The sequence below is a fragment of the Zonotrichia leucophrys genome, chromosome 4 (assembly GCF_028769735.1).
Source record: "Zonotrichia leucophrys gambelii isolate GWCS_2022_RI chromosome 4, RI_Zleu_2.0, whole genome shotgun sequence".
NCBI classification, from domain to species: Eukaryota; Metazoa; Chordata; class Aves; order Passeriformes; family Passerellidae; genus Zonotrichia; species Zonotrichia leucophrys.
The window spans coordinates 49,531,906-49,549,799 of NC_088173.1; the positions used below are offsets into that span (position 1 = coordinate 49,531,906).

A 17,894-nucleotide genomic window follows, 5' to 3' on the forward strand; every position below is an offset into this window, starting at 1 on the left:
TCAATGCATTTTCTTCTGACCCAGCTGTGCCTTGGCCAGTGAAGGACACAGGGCTGAGATGTTGGATGCAGAGCTGGTCCAGAGGCTCCAGAGCTGTTCCAAATGTTTCACCATTGTCTCCTTGCTAACAGGAGGTAGGAAAAACTGGAGATTGTAGCACTGATGATCATTTCATTCCCTTCTCAGTGCCACCCTATGCTTCAAACACTGGCAAATAAGTCATGCCCTCTGCCCCCAAAAATTATGCCAATAAAAAGAGAGAAAACATTTCAATCACTTAGTTATTAATTTTATTAATTTCAACAACTTTTGGTAAATGTTAGGGGATCTCACGCTGTGCAAACAGGCTGTGGATGAAGGCAGGACAACTCTTTGCTTGGGCATGACAATCCAAACTGCTGTATCTGCTCTGACAGTAGGAATTTGCATTGTTGCTCTTGCTGGAATATTGCTCGCCCATTGGATTGCATGCAAAATAGTGTTTTTCCAAAATATCTGACAAATGCAATAATTTATTCTTACTGTGCCCCAGAAGTCATAATTACATTCCAGTCTTACAGAAGAATATGCTCTATATCCTTCTGACTCTCCCAAACATAATCTGTTCAGTATCAGGCTTTTAATTCTGCTTTGGGAGATAGCCATTTGGCTGATACAGCCCTGAGAATGTCTGGATAAATGTCTGGATAATTTCAGCTGGAAATTGCTCTGAAAGCCATTTCCAGCCCAGTTAGAGATATTTCAGCCTGTGCCCAGATACTCTGGATGCTCAGAACACAACCAGAGCAAATGGGCCCCAGTGTCTGACAGAACATTCAGTCATGGGGCAGCGGTCATGGGGATGATCTTTTTGTGGAAACCTGTTTAATGCTACATCAGAGCCATGCCATCACTTGAGCTGACCATTTTACTGCCTCCCCAGGGTCTGCCAGAGAGCAGCTTCAGGAGTTTGTTAGTTAAGGAAAAACTGAGGGATTTAATATAAAGCATGCCTATCACTTCTGTCATTCTCACATCCTCCACAAAAGGCAACAATAGAATTTGAGTATTTACCTTATATGGGATACCTCTTGGAGGATGAATGCCACAGGGATATTGACTGTTTTCCGTGCCTTTTTCCTTTTCCTTTTAATTTTGGGAATAAGCCTTATGCGCACACCGTATTTTGGATCTCATTGATTAGCAGCTGGCAAACAATTAGCAACGTGACAGGGAATGGCTGATCAGTCAGCACCACTGGAGGGAACGCATCTCATCTTACAGCTCCAAAATGTCATTGCTCCTGACATTTACACATCACCTTCTAAAACTCATGCACAACCACAGTCTTGGGAGGCCTTTCTCAGTGGGCTTTTTCCTTCAGTTCTGGGGTTTAGTGGGAAAATTTGCTATTTGGGTTTTTTGACCATGCTGTGATGTTCATTAGGAAGCTCACCTGCAAAAGATGGAGGGCCTGACCCCTTCTCCATTCTCTGGTCTGAGGGCTGGGCTTGCATTCCCACCAGAGGGAAAATTTCCCATTGCCCAGACCCACTCCTGTCCCAGCCTTGTGTCTGCAGTTCTCCCTGCTCTGCCTAGGAACAGGAGGAGTGCTTGGTATGCCCCTGGATTAAGGATTGCTTTGTTTATTCCATTTTGCACAGTCCTGTGAGAACTCCTCAACCCCCATCCCTCCTTTCAGAAGGGATGATCAATTGACTGGTTTTGGTTATTATAATTAATTCTCAGTGCATGTAGAGGTATTCTGCTGGCTTTCTCCCCTGCCTATCAATGGAAATGGATACATGATTTACCGTAATGTGAAGTTTACATTTATTCTTAGCTGGAAACCGTTTCAAGGAAACAAAGGAGAAAGTGAGAGAAGAGTGTTAATTAATGAGACAGTGGGAAGAGGGACACAAAGGAGAAAAGGGCCTGCAAGAAATCTTACATAATTTACACATGGTTAATGATTCCTTTGGGAGTCTGTTAGGAGACCATGAATAACGTGACTGGAGCCATTTACATATCTCCTGGATGGACCATTTCCATAATTTGTTACTACAGTTTTCCCTTCTCTCCCAACACATTTTGCAGCAGCTGATGATCATTGTGCCTGGTTTCCATGTTGCATTAGGCAATGTGAATATTCCCTCAGTTTTACCTAGTGCTGATGTATAAGTTGTTAACTGCTGGTATTTATAGCTGAATTCATGAATCTCTGTAGGTTTTCTTTTCCAGCAGCATCTCTTGGTCCAGACCTGAAAAGACGGAGGATGTGGAAGTGTAAAGCTCATCACAGAATGAAACTATTCATAATTGTTAAAACCTTAGGAGTGCCACAGCTTGCTTCTCTTATCTGCACAACACAAAGTTCACTTCAGTGGCTTTCCTCAGAAAGAACATAAAAGCCACTATTAAGGGAAAGGGAGCACAGTTTGCTTTGAGATGATGAGATGGGACAAAATTACAGAGAATGGAAGACAACAGAAATGTTCAAAAGCATGTTTTAAAAAGCCAGAATATTGAAAATGAGTTCCAGCTCAGTAGAGGATATATATGTACAAAGAAAAGAACAATAAAAGAGGATGAAAAAATGTATCCGTGCACACTTCCTTCCCTTTGCCATCTAAAGGAGGGTGGTGAAGAGAGCAGAGAGAGAAGGAAGGAAACCTAAAGCGGAAACTTGACATTTTTTCATTTCCATACTTAAACAACCTTTTAAGTTGTTATTTTGGGGTTTTTTTCTTCTTTGTAATACTAGTGACTACTATGTTTTGCTTTACCTTGGAATACTCATTTGAACTAAAATCTTGATACAGAGCTTTGAAAGGAAAAATGTACAGACACCTTTATTACATTCAGGGCACAGTTTTCATTTTTTAAATGCATTTTGACTTGAAAATCTCCACATTGGATATACTCAGTGCTGTGCTTGTGTTAAAAAGAAAAAATTTCCCTTAATTATACACAATAGTGTCAGTGAATGGAGCTTAAGCTCCAGCAGAGCCATTCCTGTGTCACCAATGCTCTGACCAAGAGGAGTTCAGACAACTTTGGGGGAAATGTGTACACTATTATATTTCACTATTTGGGCTGTGGTATGAGAGCTGGTAATTATCACCCCACTCTCTCAAAGATTTCTATGAATGCTTAACTCTATGCTGTGAGTAATCCCATTAGCACCACATTGTTCTGCTGCATGGAGGAAACCTTCCCAGAATGGCTGACTCGGTGTGAGTGCAGAAATGGAAATGTCATTTCAAAGGGAATTATGCCAGCAATAAAAAAAATCACACTGGAAGAATCCCAGAGAAAAATTCCCTTAGAAATTGAACCACTAGAATGATATTTCATTCCCATTGATTGGGTGGACTCCAGCTTATCCCAGAAATGTTATAAATAATGCATTGATTGAAGTGCTAAGGTTTTACACTGGATCTTTGTAGGCAGGTGGTCATCTGCTAAAACTTTCTGTTTGAGGACTAGGTCCTGAACAGGGGTTGTTCCTTCACAATTATGGAATCAGAGAATGGTTTTGGTTGGAAGAGACCTTTAAAAGTTAATTTATTCCAAACCCCCTGCCATGGGCAGGGACACCTTCTAGTAGGCCAGCTTTCTCCAAGCCCCATGAACCCACTCTTGGACACTTCCAGGGATGGGCCTTCCACAACTTCTCTGGGCAACCTCTGCCAGTGTCTCACCACTGACTAACGTGTATGTTCCAGGGGTACAACAGCGGGAAAAGTTACAGAAGTCTTACATCTTTCAGTCTTTTCTCCCTTCAGGCTTTTTTTTTTTTCTATTATACACCTCCCAGTCTTTTTTTCTCCCTCCACTTCAGCAGTTGGCTCATACAAAACTATAGGAAATACCAAACTCTTCCTATCAAATGAAAGCTAGAAATGTCGGCACATCCAGTCTGTATGTGCTTTAGCAGAGAATGAGGTGGGGGAAAGAGGTGTTGAGTTAAGGAAGATGGGAACAGCTTTTGCACTTCTTTTTTCTGCTTATTTTTATGGTCCATTGCTAAAGAACTTCTGCCTCTGACAATATAAAGTCGTGACTGGACCTCCACAACGAGCAGGCAAGTTTGTTAATTCCATTTTGCCTCTGGACAGAGGAAAGCTCCACTCTTGTCCTGCAGCCCTGAGTGCTGCTGGATTTGCTGCTGCTCCCTCAGCTTCTGGGCAACCTCAGTGTCTTTTGTCTGGAATCTGTGACAAAAACAGACACAGAGACCTGGCAGCCTGTTGCCTTAACCACATCCTTGAGGATCCAGGCATTCATTGCACTGTGCTAAAAGCAGTGAGGGCACCCTGATCTCTCCCCTGCTATTGTGTCCCTCCTGCTCAGCAGTGACAGACACTGAGGCAGATGATCTTTTTGTAAGGTAATTTCTGCTCTGAGCCTCTCGCTGCTTGCACTGAGCCCTTCCATGTTATTAAAACGCAATTGAACAGGAGCACGTCTCCTGTTGTTGGCAATTTGTCATCTCCCCATCCAAGTGGGCAGCCCAGACTTTTGTGCCCATTAACATCTCCCTGCTCAGCTCTGCAGCAGCATTCACTGCTCAGTGCATAACAGAACCATTATTTCCCTCTCTCATCATTCTCATCCCTTTCCTCTATCATTATGACTGGCATTTTCTTTTCTTTACAATGCTTGACAGAAAAAAAATATTACCCCTACCTCTGCCCTTTTAATTTTCCAGCCTTTCCTTTTCCTATGTCTTCCTTCACCAGGATGGACACTTAAACTCTGGATTCTTCGCTATTTTTCTCCTCTGTGCATCCTGAATTATCAGGAGCTGATTTATTACATATTTACTGCAATCTGACTGGGAAGTTTTTCTTCAATTCACTTGGTTCCTTTTCTTTACAGTAGATTTACTGTGACCCTCCCAATGTGTGTGAATTCAAACATCTAATTGCTTTCTGATGCTAATGCAGGGCCTTGAATTAACTGCTGAGGATTATGATGTGTCTGGTTTCACTGTAACATTTCACATTACATTGTGGAAAAGCAAGACAGTTTTGAAATAATTAATGCCCTTTACAATGACACTACCTGGGATTTTAAGCCTTTGGAATGGTTCTCCATGTTGACTTGATTTACTGCATCCATTTTCTTCCCCACCTCAGCCTTTTTTGTCACAAAGAACAAAATTATCCAGGGAGAAGCAGAAGTATTGTAAATACAAATTGCCTGGATGGATATTTCCCACTTCAGATCTGAACGATGGCTTGTTAAAAGTGGAAATGATATCTCTCTTTATCAATCTAAATCAAATGGGGGAAAAAAAACAATGGTAAGAAAGCAATTCTTGTAACCTGGGAAGGAAACCTAGAGCTGTGAATTGACAGCCTGCTTGGAGCTTACAGTAAAATATAAGGATGCAGTGAAGATTTTTATAAATCCACAGTTCAGAAAAATTAGGGAAGCAACAAAGAAAGGAATTTGAACAAATTGCTGAGGGCAGGGTTGGCCTCAGCCTGAGAGTTTCTGTCATTGTGTCTTGGTAAAGCCTGCAGCTCAGCAATTTGACTAACTCTCTGTGACATTTCAGCTGTCCTCCTTCTGAGAAACTCACTTGCATTGGGCTCATGGATAGGGATATGAATGCAGCTGCAGGAAAGCACACCACAAGGCTAAATCTTTAGACTTCTAAATGAATTGATACTGGAAACGAGCAAATTAAAAGGAGTGAGACTGTTCTCTGGCTTCTGGCAAATTGATGTTTTTACTGTTTCAAGCAAAGTGACAAGTCAGTCAAATATCAACAAAGAAAAAGCAAAGTGGACCAGAGAAAGTAAGGGCTCTCCTTAGGCAGATTAATCACTGGCAATAGTGAAAAGTAACTGCCTATTTACATTGCTGATCTATTTGGGAGGTGAAGCCAAGGACATTTCACCCCCTAACTTCCCAATTCTTACAAAAATAAATAATTCTATAGCTTGTAACTGCACACTCTGCAGTCTCTCTGACTCCAGTGGGACTGTGGACACATGCAAGCCTGTGGATCAGATTTAAATGCATTGCAGCCTTCTTTCCAAGGGGTCAGTCATGTCCCAGCTAGCAAAGGAGCCTGTGCCCTCCTGCACAGCACACATTTTTTCCATGCTGTTTGCATTATCACTTGCTAAATTTATCACACTGCTTCCCTAATGCTGTGTGTCTTTCCTGCCTGGGAATTTCAGATATAGCAGAGGGCATGCTCTGGTCACATTTTCAGAGAGCCTGCCACCCTCTGCAGCCACAATCTGCCTGCCAGTGAGGGCTCCAGGAGGCAGATTTTGGGAAATACTCACCTGCAGAATGGAGAGTGGGGTTGCTTCAAGACAGCTGCATGAGGGGACCCACACCATTAGATACAGATGCTAGAGAGAGATAGAGATATTAAATGTAGAATGGACATTAGATCTAGGATAGATAAAGTTGTACATTAGATAGAAGGAATGAGTGTTTTACCAAGAGAGTGGTGAGGCACAGGTCGCCCAGAGAAGTTGAGGATGCCCCATCACTGGAAGTGTCCAGGGGCAGGCTGGGCTTGGAGCACCCTGCTCTCCAGCTGAAGATGCTCATTGTTTGGGGGGTGGACTAGGAGAACTTTAAAGGTCTCTTCCAACCCCAAGTATTCTGTGATTCAATGGTCCACAGCAATAAATCGCTTTGTATCCTTCCTGCTGCATGGCTCAGATCATCGGCGTCTCTTTCTACTGGTTCTGTTTCAGCTGGGAATGAGGAAGGAAGGAGGATGTTTAACAGGAAAAGGACACTTTCAGGAGTAAATTACACCCTCTTGAGTTGCCACAAGCTTTGAAAAGTACAGCAAAGAGCTGCAGATGAGGCCAGGGCTGCATTCAAAACATAGGCATGAGGACAAATTTATTTGGAAACAGTAAATGACAGGAAGCCACTTGAGAGCATCGAGATATGAGCATGTACAGCTCAGTTCAAGCAGTGCTGTGTCTTTACAAAAGTGTTTGATATTCACATCTGTGTAAAAAGGATCCTTGGAGTTTGGTTCAGGTGAGATTTGAGCCCTAGAGAGGAAAATGGGAGAGTCTTTCCTGACCCTGAGCAGTCATTAGCACGCCTCAGTCCCAGAGCAGTGGGAGGAACCACTGCAAAGGTACAATTAGAGGTGCCTTTATCTCCTGTGTACCAGTTAATGTACACATCTTGGGCCAACAAGGTTGCAATGCAGCAGCTGCTAATTAATATATTAATTACATTTGAAGGATGGAGGTCATTGTGCATTCACAGGGCCTCTTACTATTTCCATTCTTTAATGAGGAAAAGAATCCAAAATATCCATGTGAAAATGTCCAGAATTTCATTAACTTCCAAACTGAAGGCAATAGCTGTATTTCTTTCCATCCCTTTCTGTCTGTCTTTACCCAACAAAAGAAAATTAAAACTCCACACTTATGAAGACTATAGATATTCAACATAAATCTTTCCATATGTGTGGCTTACAATACCCTAAGAGGGAAAATGGCTCATCATAAATATTTTTTCTCATTTTAGAAGTGGCTTCAATGCCTACCCCAATACACACAGAAGGCACTGGGGAAGCTGTTTTAAGCCAGCTGCAATTATTCTTCTCATTTCACAACAGAAACAGCTAGAGCCTATCCAGCTCTCCTGCTTGCATCCTGCTTCCTTCCTTCGTTGTCATTAAGGATAAAAGCAAACTGAGAATGACACTGGCAGCCAGAGATCAGAGATGTGATGTTGTGAAAGACTCAGCCACCAGACATGCATGTGCATTACCCAGAACTGTGATGTGGAGAGAGGCAGAGGTTGGGGTGAAGTTATTAAAGCTGTCTCAGCACCTCCTGTGCTGGCTGGGAAATGCCACACTAAATTAGCTTTTGTGTCGTGACAGTTAAAATTGGGGACAAAAAAAAGATAAAGAGTGTACTACATTAAATGCTTCTTATGCTGTCTGTGACTAGTAAAGCTCCTCTTGCTGCAAAAAATTATACTTATTGACTGCAAATAATGGGTGATGCACTGTGGGCAGAGAATTAAAGGCAATTTGGATCCTTAGCCTTCTCTTTCAGAGGAAACAAGAATATAAAAATGAAAGTGGTAAATCTTCCCTGCATGCATCTTTTCTCTCTGCTATCTTATAATTAATGTTATTTTCACCTGGTCTAAGCTTCCTTTATGCTCTGTTATCTGTACAGCACCAATATCTCTCTACATTGCCAGCTACCATGCAGGGTAAGAGAAAAAAAGGCAAGAAAAAATGGTGAATGCATTAATAAATGTTTAGTACTGATTTAGTTCAACCTGGAGCTGAGATTGTTTGAAATGGCAGCATCAGAAATACATCCAGCTCACTCATATATGCAATTCTGTCCTTCACAATGTAGTCTTATTGTGGGGTTTTTTCCCCTGGAAAATTCCACATACACTCACATTAATCACACAATGCAAATCAAAAAATGCAATTACCTCTGTGACTTTTACAGAAGCTTCATGTATGCTGAAAAGGGAGAATAAGTGGCAAACCAGCATGAATTACAGATGGATACTTCCATTAGGGCTTTCTGGTGGTATTATAAACAAAATGATCCTCAAGCCACCAGAACCCTGAGCCAAAATTATAGCCCCGTGCTTCAAATAAAGCCTTGTGAAAACTTAATGGGGGAATGTAAAATTAACAATGTTCATTCTGAAAACTCTGACTCAAAGGAGCATATCCTTAAACTGTCCCTGCCTGCTCCTCCTTTCCTCAGTGCTCAGAAGGTTTTTGGTCAAAGGAATGTGCCCTGGTTTTCCTCTTGTAAAATAAAGCTGGCTGAGTGCTCCCTGATTTGGAGACACTTTTGTAAATCCTTTGAGCAGCCTCAAATTTGGTCAGGTGTCTGGCCCTCTAATCCGTGCTCTCCACATTATTTTAGGCCGCTCTGAGTTCAGGACTGCAATCATGGGGCACCAGCTGCCCTTATGGCTGTAACACAAGTGGAAAAAGGAGGTTGCACATACCCATTGTCATGGTTTGACCAGGAAGAAGTGGGAATTCTGGGAAGCTGTGGTCAAACCAATGAAGGTTTTGGGTTTCATACTGACACCTGGTGTAGCCAGTGGGGTTTGGACACACCTCCGAGAATACACAGGGGTTAAAAGCAGGGCACTGCCCTGGCACTTCCTCTTTGGACATCGTCGGGCGAGGAGTTCAGATCTCTCTCCCCCGCCCAGCCTGTTGCTGCTGGGCGGGGGAGGGGCCGGCCATGCGGTAGTGGTAGGCCCGGGGCCTGGACAGAGGGGGCTTTGGGGGGGCTTCGAGGATGGAAGGGTGGAAGGTCCCAGAGAGTCAGCCCTCGGGCAGCCAGCTCCCCCCTCCCCCCAGGAGAGCAGCCAGCCAGGAGGAGAAGGGGGAGAGAGAGCCCGGCCGGCCGCAGCAGCAGCACGTGTGGGAGTATTATCTCGTCCCAGGACAGACAGAGACTGAAAACTTTTAACCCTTTCTTGCATGACTGGGGCCTTACAAAAATGCTAATCCTCCTCGAAGCTGAATAAGAAGGGAGATGAGAGATGAGATGACTTGGCCCGGAGATTGTGGAGATGATTGGATGGGGAGAGATGATTTGGAGTGGCCTTTTGGCTGGACTTTTTCTTGTAGCCATGGACTCAGTTGTTCCTGTGACACAGACTGCATTTAGGGGGAGGCAGTGCCTCAAAACCAGGAGGGTTCATTTGTGAGGACCCCCCGGCCCCAGGGGGTTGGAAAAATATGGGGGGGACAGTTGTCCCAAAAGCAGAGACTGTGCCTTTTTGGAGTGAGACAAGGCATCCTTGAAAGACCACCCTAAAAGCAGCTCTGATCCATGTCTCGGTGGTGAGAGCACTGAGCATGGAAGGAACATGTCACAAGCGGCAAATGGACTTTCCGGGCGGTGCCGAAGTGACAAGGAAGCATCCGAGGTTTTCAGTGTGTTTCCAGAAGCCTATGGAACAAGAAGGACTCCTTTCCTCTTCATGAACTGCAGTTTGAGTATACTAAAGTGTCGTGCCGGGCTGGGCAGTTGGTATTTTTGAGAGAATGTATTGGATTGGGAAAGTCAGGGAGTGGGGAGGAGGAAAAGTGGTTTTTGTAAGGTTTTCAATTTTTTTTTTCTTTTCCTTATAGTCTTTCCTATTTTTTCCTGTAGTTTTAGGTAATAAAGTGTTATTTATGTTTAAGTTGGAGCCTGTTTTGCTTATTCCTGGTCACATCTCACAGCAGACACCAGGGTGAGGCATTTTCATGGGGGCACTGGCTCTGTGCCAGGCTCAAACCATGACACCCATCTTATGATACGTAGGAAAATGCTTCCCTTGGCAAAGGAGGTTTCCAGATCTTTGCAGCTTTCCTTGGAAACCATCGAGCAAAGAGGCAGGAGACTGGAGCAAGAGTGTAGCATTGAGAGAGGTGCCTGGGGATGGGCCAAGGTTTCCTCCAAGACATTTCTGAGCTTCTGCTGCAGCCTGACCCTGCTGCCTTATCCTCAGAAGCAGTGCAGAGTCCCTGAGAGGCCAGGTTGTGGTTGTGCTTTCCCCTTTGACTGCTCACTCATGCAACAGCCACATGCAGTGTTTGCTTGTCCTCAAGTAGCCTCCAAGCACTCTTTAAAAATTAATCCAGTCCAAACTGTTGAATGGGGCTGTGCTCTCACCTCTGCAGGGTAAAAAACAATAGGGAAAGAAGGAAAGGAAAGAAGGAAAGGAAAGAAGGAAAGGAAAGAAGGAAAGGAAAGAAGGAAAGGAAAGAAGGAAAGGAAAGAAGGAATTCACCACTTGGAAGCCTAAATTAAAAAAAAAAAAAAAAAAGAAAAAAAGGAAAGAAAGCCTTTCATCCTGTATCATGATGTATCATAAGTGACATGGGTTCCTTGCATTAGCATCTGCAGACTATAATTATCCATGTAATATAACAGCTGGGGAGTGTTACTGTGATGCTTTGGCTTGATGGATGCTCTGGGAGGTTAAACAGAGCTTGCTAATAATAGGATCTCTAAGATGCTACATGGATCTCTGTAAATCTCAGAGATTTCTGCCCTGGAAGGAGCACAGGACACTGAGAAACCAATGCTCTGCTCCCATCCTGCCCTCTCCTCCCTGCAGCTCCAGAGCCTGGGAATCCTGCTGCCCCACAGGTAACTGAGCCACTTTCTTTGTGGTTTTCTGGTGTCTCAGAGGGGCCTTTTCCTTTTCACACTGAGAGGGGAAGCCTGCCTTGTCCTTGAGTCATTTCCAGCCCTTTCCCTGGGACTGCAGAGGGGCCTGGGCAGCAGGGAGGAGGGAAGGAAGGAAGGCAAGCTGTGCCTCCAGGAGCTGACAGAATGGCAGCTGCATAAGAGAAAATCTGGGGTCCATGGACTGGTTATCCCCTAAATCACCCCCTCTTGCTGCATGTTTACAAACAGACCACACAAGCATCACACTGAATTCAAGGCTTTGCTCTCTGTGTGAAATACGAAAACGAGGAGGAATTTAGAAGCCCCTGCTGTCCTGAGTGCTTGCCACACTGAGCAGCCATTCATCACCTCCACACTCAAAGGGCTTCACCTTTGTAAAACCTCAGCAGCACAAACTTGCCAGGATTAAACTATTTAAAGCTGAGCTTGCCAGAGCATCTGCAGTTTGCACCTCTTGTCACATCCATGGGCTGCATGACAGGTTGGAGGAGGTGTAAGGAGAGGCTGCAGTGACACGGCCAGAATCAGAGAAAGATTAATGCCAAGTGTCAGAAATGCCTGTCATCACTGAGGCCAGGAGGACGTTCCCTGCACGTCTGGCCACTGGGCCAGAGCACAAGCATTGCCATTTGCCTGAGATTTACCCCTCAGCTCTCTTCCCTGGAGCAGCCTGTGCCGAGGACTGATTTATGCAGATGTGGGAAGGATGAGGAAGGTTGTGACTCACTTTCACAGCAAGCACCAGATCTGGCCAGTGGCTCTGGAGATGTCTGATATCTCCATTTGTGCCTGGTGTGCCCTCTGGATCAGAGGAGGGAGGGCAGGAAGGTCTCTCTGATGACAGAGCTGTGCAAGGAGTGAGATGGAGGGAGGACATCTCTGCCCTGACTGATTTGTTATAGACTCTGCTTCCATGTTGTCCTTCACATTAGTTATGGCTGAACTGATTCCAGTGGAGTAACCTCAGCCTCCAAGGGCTGGATTTGGTGAGTGGCATGGAAAATTCCTCAGCTTTCCCTCAGCAGTGACATCCATTTATTGTGTCTGCTGCTGGGTCACAGATGTCCTTTGTTCAGGAACAAGCAGGACAAGTGAGGATAGCTATTCAAGCACAGTTCTCCCTCCCTGGAACATCCATAGGGTGCCTGAACTATTCTGGGACAAGAGTCACTCTGTATCCTCAGCTCTGCATGCCATGGGCCCGGCAGAGAAGGAGGTTTGTCTCAGAGCTGAGGAGGGGGTCAAGGACAGCCCTGGGAGTCACACATCCCAGTTTCCTCAGAGTGTCCCTGAGAATTCTGAAGTCTGGGGTGCAACTTGAAACCCTGGGAAAACTAATAAGCAATTTCTGTAATGGCCAATTTGTACAGTGCTGGAATTGCAAACTGAGACCTCAAAAGGCAAGAGGATCCCAGCTGAGCAGGATATCAGTTAAATTAACTTCTCCCCTCAGCTCTGCACTTGCCAAGTTCCTAGATATTTTACCAAGAAAACAAAAATTGGAGCGCACGAGCGTTTTCCTTCTAGATTCTCTCTAAGCTAAAGACACTAAGCAAACCTTTAGGGAAAGTTTAGAGCAAAGGAAAATTGGCTCACCCTTCCCACTTATTGCTTTAATAGGAGGGTTTGCAAGGAAATGAGACTTCAGGATACAGCATTTATTCCCAAAGCTCACAGCAAGCTGTCACTCTGTTTTCCCATGAAATTGAGTAAACAGAATACCACTTGGCCTTTAATAAATGAGAAAACAAGCTCACAAAGGAGAACTTGATCCAAAGTGACAAGGGCAAGAGTAGAACAATCCAGAGGAATAAATGAAAGTTGAAATTTAGTAATAATATTCCCTAAAGATACTGCAAATCCTGTTCTGACTATCGGAGAGGTCCCCTAAATACATTGTTCCAGTGCCTGAATTAACTTCCATCGAAATTCCCACCACTCCTGCTGTTCCAACTTGCTCAGGATGAGGAAACCATCTTGAAATACAGCAGGAAGGCCCATAAAGTAGCTGTTCTTTTCCATTTTCCTTCAAGGTGTGCACCAATTTGTGCTTTGGGAAGGTTAATTGAAGCTAGCCACATATGGAGAAATGATGGGCTGGCTTGTTTCAGCTCTCCCTGGGGGGATGCCCTTCCCAGCTGAATTAAGTTGCCACTGTGTTTCACTAATGTGCATCTGATGCCTAATGAATTGGGGTGTTATTCCCATTGCACAGAGGTGGATTAAAATCGAGTCCAAAGCCTTTTCATTCATTTTGCTAATTATTCTCTGCATTCATTGCACGCAGATGAAATGATGAAAGCCCCCCTGTTGTGCAGGATTTGGACATTTCACACTTGGAACATAAATTGGACTGATTATCCTTGCAGCATTATTGTCACATTTGGGAGTGTGAGTGCCAGGAAGCAATAAGCTGTGCACTCCCACATTCCCAGTCTAGGAATGTGAGGGAAAACCTTTTCTTTGTTTGTCCTCTTTCAGTTTCATACCTAGATCATTTTGGTGCACAAGACCTGGAGATAGCTGTCCTTCAGATCATGTTTTTAAAAGTTATCTTCCATTTCCACATTCCCATACTCACAGAAGTTTCAAGCAGAAGGCAAGTTGGCAGGGTCTGCTGGGGAAACAGATGCAGAAATTCTCTTAAAATAGAGAGTTTCTCATACAAGTTACAGGCTGTTTAGTGACTTCCAGAGATTCCAGTTCATGGCTGATTTGCACTGATCAGGGAGGAAGTTGTGAGTGGTTTGGGTTTTCCTGTCTTTTAAGCTAACTGGGTTTGGTGATAGTGTAGGGAAAGTCTTTGCTGCTGAGGGATGCTGATCCAGTCACACTGCAAGTGCATTTCTTCCTATTTATCTGGCACAGCAAAGTCCTCTCTCCATAAGGACAGGACCTCAGGAATATCCAGCAGAGCTCCAAATGCAATGTCAGAACTTATCAGTTAATTCTTTAGCCTTTTTCTCCTGTGTCTGTGTGTATGCAAAGGGGTTGGGGATTCATAATCTCCACTTGCACTTCCATCTTACAGGTAATACAGGCAAGCTGCTGAGGGGCATTGAATTCTGGCACTGCAAAAGAACAAATCAAAAAGAAATTTGTGGCTGTCATAAAGCACGAGGTATTTGTGTGAAATATTTCCATTTTGGGGAAAAGTTTCAGTTTCTATTACAACAACAAAAGTTATGCTGTCAAAAATCTCCCAGCTACAACAAAAGGGGAACTAATGAGGGAGAGCAAGTCCAGCATAAAATCAAACTGGAGGCATCTCACATGTAAACTCGGATGTAATGCATCTCCTGTGGGTGTGTGAAATACATTGACAGTTTGCTTAGTCAAGTGTCTTGTCTGGCTGATGGCTGCAGCAGCAGCACATGAAAGAGGCTGTGTAAAATAGGAGACTGAAATTACTCCTCAGCTGTGCTCCAGTAACAAAGGCAATGTTGGAAGCAACAACATCTGTGCTGTGTGGCAGAGACAGGATAAAAAATTACTGTTAACTTGACACACTGTGAAAAACTGGGATGCGTTAAGCAATTGCATTCCCACTTTGTGATAACGTGGCTGTGGCTATATTCTTGACAGGAATAGGCTGTCATTCCAGCAGTAGGAAATAAGAAGCAGAAATAAGCCAAATTCCACGGCCTCCTGGAATCTCATAACCATTACCAGGATTGCAGAGGACACTGGCCTCAAGGCAGTTGCTCCTGGAAAAATTGGGGATGTCCTAAGCAAATAAAAAAACCACCAAAATAAAACAAGAAAACAAGCAAATTATTTAAAACATCATCTTCTAATACTGGAGTTGAGGGGCTCCTTGAGTATCTACCTTTCAATACTTTAGAGCTGAGTCTTCGGGATAGCTCTAATGTTGCTTTGTCCAACTGGCAGAATTGCAGCCTGAATTTTCCCCCATAATCACTCTCATACTCTGCCTCATAAGGTGTTGTTATATTTCATACTTTTTAGAGTCCAATACTGTCACAATCATATTTCTAGAGTCTCGTACCTTCTCAGCAATATTTCTTGGGGGCAGTTCTTCACAGCACAGACTTGTTCTTCTGCTTGTTACTGCTTCTTAGTCAGGGCTCCTTCCAGGCTCTCCCTAGCTGGCCAAGCCCACCCCCTTTTATCCCAGTTGTCTTCACCAGCTACAGCTGCAGCCCAATTAAGGACATCGAAGCTGCAGCCCATCGGGGCTTATCAGGGCAAGGCCTATATACAGATATTTAAATAAAATACAGATATTTTACTAGGACTCCTACTATAATTTTCAAACTACATCTTTGAACAAGATAGGGAGATAACTGAGGGGAGAAAACTTAAAGTGCCGTAATGTATTAATATTCTTAACAGAAGAAGAAGTGTGCTCCTACCAAAACTAGACTGGCCTTGACAGCCTAGGGCATGTACCAGCTGTGTTCATTCTATTTTCAGAGTGAAGTGGCACCATCACTAGTGAGAGCACAGGTTCACCAGAGAAATTTGTTTAGAAAGTCCTTTCTCTTTTTTTCTGTGAAGGCAATAAGGTTTTGGAGCCTGACTGGCTATAAACATGCTGACATCAGATGTAAATGTCCCAGTTGTTGTATTAAATATGTTTGACTGGAGTTGGAGACGTGGCCAAAGCCCTGGTGTTATTTTCCCAAGCAGAGGGGAATCCTGAGGGCATTCTTGACCCACAGTGTGCAAAAGCTGCTCAGGGAAAGGTTCAGTGCCCCTGGGATGGTGCCCTGCAATGGGATCCCACAGTCTCCTCCTAGGAACCCAGACTTCAACAGATGTGTGCTGGCTCTTTCCCCCCTAATTAGTTTGCATCCTCTGAAGCCACAATGCACTGTAACTCCCTAACCCAACATGAAAGGAGGCACCAGGGCTTCCCCTGGCAGGATTGCACCCAAGGGTGCTGGCTGAGCATCCAGCTGACCCTGGGCACCCTCGGGTAGCAAGGGCAGGAAATAGATGGTTTTGTGCCATCACCAATACCCTTCCTCCCCCAAGACCCCCTTCTGCCCCCCTTCTTCATCCCCTCTCCATCATAGCTAAGATCTGGGGAGTGCAAAAGGCGCTGAGCAAAGGGATTGCTCACAGCTTACATGGGGCTGGAGCAGCTGCTCTTTTATCCTCCAGGCTTGAAGGATTCCTCCTGGTGCCCTGCTTGGAGCTGCTGAGCTGTCATTTCTGCTCAGTCTGGCCCTCACCACTGTGAATTTCAGTGGGAAAAGCTCTTTCCTCAGTTTGCTTTTCCCTTGCAATGCACACAGCCCTCAGTTCAGGAGGGTCTGGGGAGATTTCTTGTCTCCCTTTGGTGCTGACCCTGCACACAGCCAAGGCAGAGCCTTTGCTTTAGTTTTAAAGTAAAAGTTCCTTTTTTAAATTGGTAAATATGGAAAACATAATATTGCATAAAAGAAAGATATAGCTAATAAAATAAAAAGTAAAAAAATTATGAAAACCTTTCCTTCCTTTCAGCCTTTTCGGTGGTAAGAACATTGTTAGTTCTGTTTTATTTCATATTAGAGCTCTAAGAATTTTGATACCTGTAGTGAACTCCAGCTTGTCTTTGGCTCAAAACTGACTGGAATAGCAGCAATGGCACTCAGCTGGAAATTCGGTTGCTCAGAAAGTAACACCACCAAACCATAGCCAAGTCTGCCCCATAGGTCTTCTCCTCCAAAGTGGAGCTGAAATTATTTGAAGAATAGAACAATCCCATGACATTTCTCTTCAGTATTGCTGCTGGAAATATCAGCTGCCTTTCAAATATCTTCAAATATTCCCCAGAAGCCTTGATGCTGAAATGCCCAGGGATTTTCCAGCAAAGCCTTGAGAAATTGAGGCTAAGGCTTAATTTACATTTGTGCCCGCCTCAAAGCCCCTTCATCAATTAAAAAAGCAGAGTGTTACCTTGGCCTGTTAAAATGTTCAAGTTATGAGATCCCTTGCTTTCATTTTGATTGACATCATACACCAAATTTCATATCATATTCTCTAGGTGACCCTTCCTTGGCAGGAGGGCTGGGCTAGATGATTCCAGAGGTCCCTTCCAATCCCAACAATTCTGTGATATAAATTTCTTCAGGTTGGGTAATGTAGAGAGGGAAAGACACATTTTTTTCCCCGAAAGAAAGGCAAGGCTTGAAGGTTCTTTCTTATTCTAATGATGACAGAGTGAAGGTTAAAATCAACCAGCACTTTCTTACCAACCTATGGCAGTGCATGCCATTATCCTTCATCCATGTGCCAAACAATGAAAAACTGTGCATATTTCAGAACTTTTGAGCAGCTTTTGTGCTGCTTGCCACATCTGCCTGGCAGCTGGATACTGAGAGAGTGGCAAATGCAAACTGCACAGCAAGGCCAGGAGGGAGCACTCAGTGAGTACTTTCTAAGTGAACAGCACAAATAAAATTACCGAAGGAAACCGCTGCTGCTCCGACACAAATCCCCATCTCATCACCACACAGAGTCCCCATCAGCCATCCTCTCTCCTCCTTTTCTCTTTCATCCCCTATTTTTAATACTTCTAAGAGATGAGATGCTGTGTGCTGATCCATCTCTCTGTGATGGTAATATAGACTGGATTCCAAAGGGACTTACATTAAAATATTCTACCCAGTGCAGCTTTATTTGCTCTGTTTCTTTTCCTGTGGAAAAACACCTCCTGTAAAGAGGATATCTATCTATTTGCATCTTGTTCCCAGACCTTAGATTAGATTG

General features: G+C 44.0%; 2 long non-coding RNA genes across 2 annotated transcripts; both read right to left on the reverse strand.

Annotated features, from left to right (window-relative positions):
• Positions 1-6,174: 6,174 nt before the first annotated feature.
• LOC135446977 (uncharacterized) lies at positions 6,175-10,678 on the reverse strand. The gene is made up of 3 exons (XR_010439954.1): positions 10,284-10,678; positions 6,451-6,713; positions 6,175-6,359 (listed from the first exon to the last, which is right to left on the reverse strand). It is a non-coding gene; the product is annotated as an uncharacterized LOC135446977 (long non-coding RNA).
• A 180-nt stretch (positions 10,679-10,858) lies between these two features.
• LOC135446976 (uncharacterized) lies at positions 10,859-15,279 on the reverse strand. Its single transcript, XR_010439953.1, has 2 exons — positions 15,184-15,279; positions 10,859-14,245 (listed from the first exon to the last, which is right to left on the reverse strand). It is a non-coding gene; the product is annotated as an uncharacterized LOC135446976 (long non-coding RNA).
• Between the last annotated feature and the right edge of the window lie 2,615 nt (positions 15,280-17,894).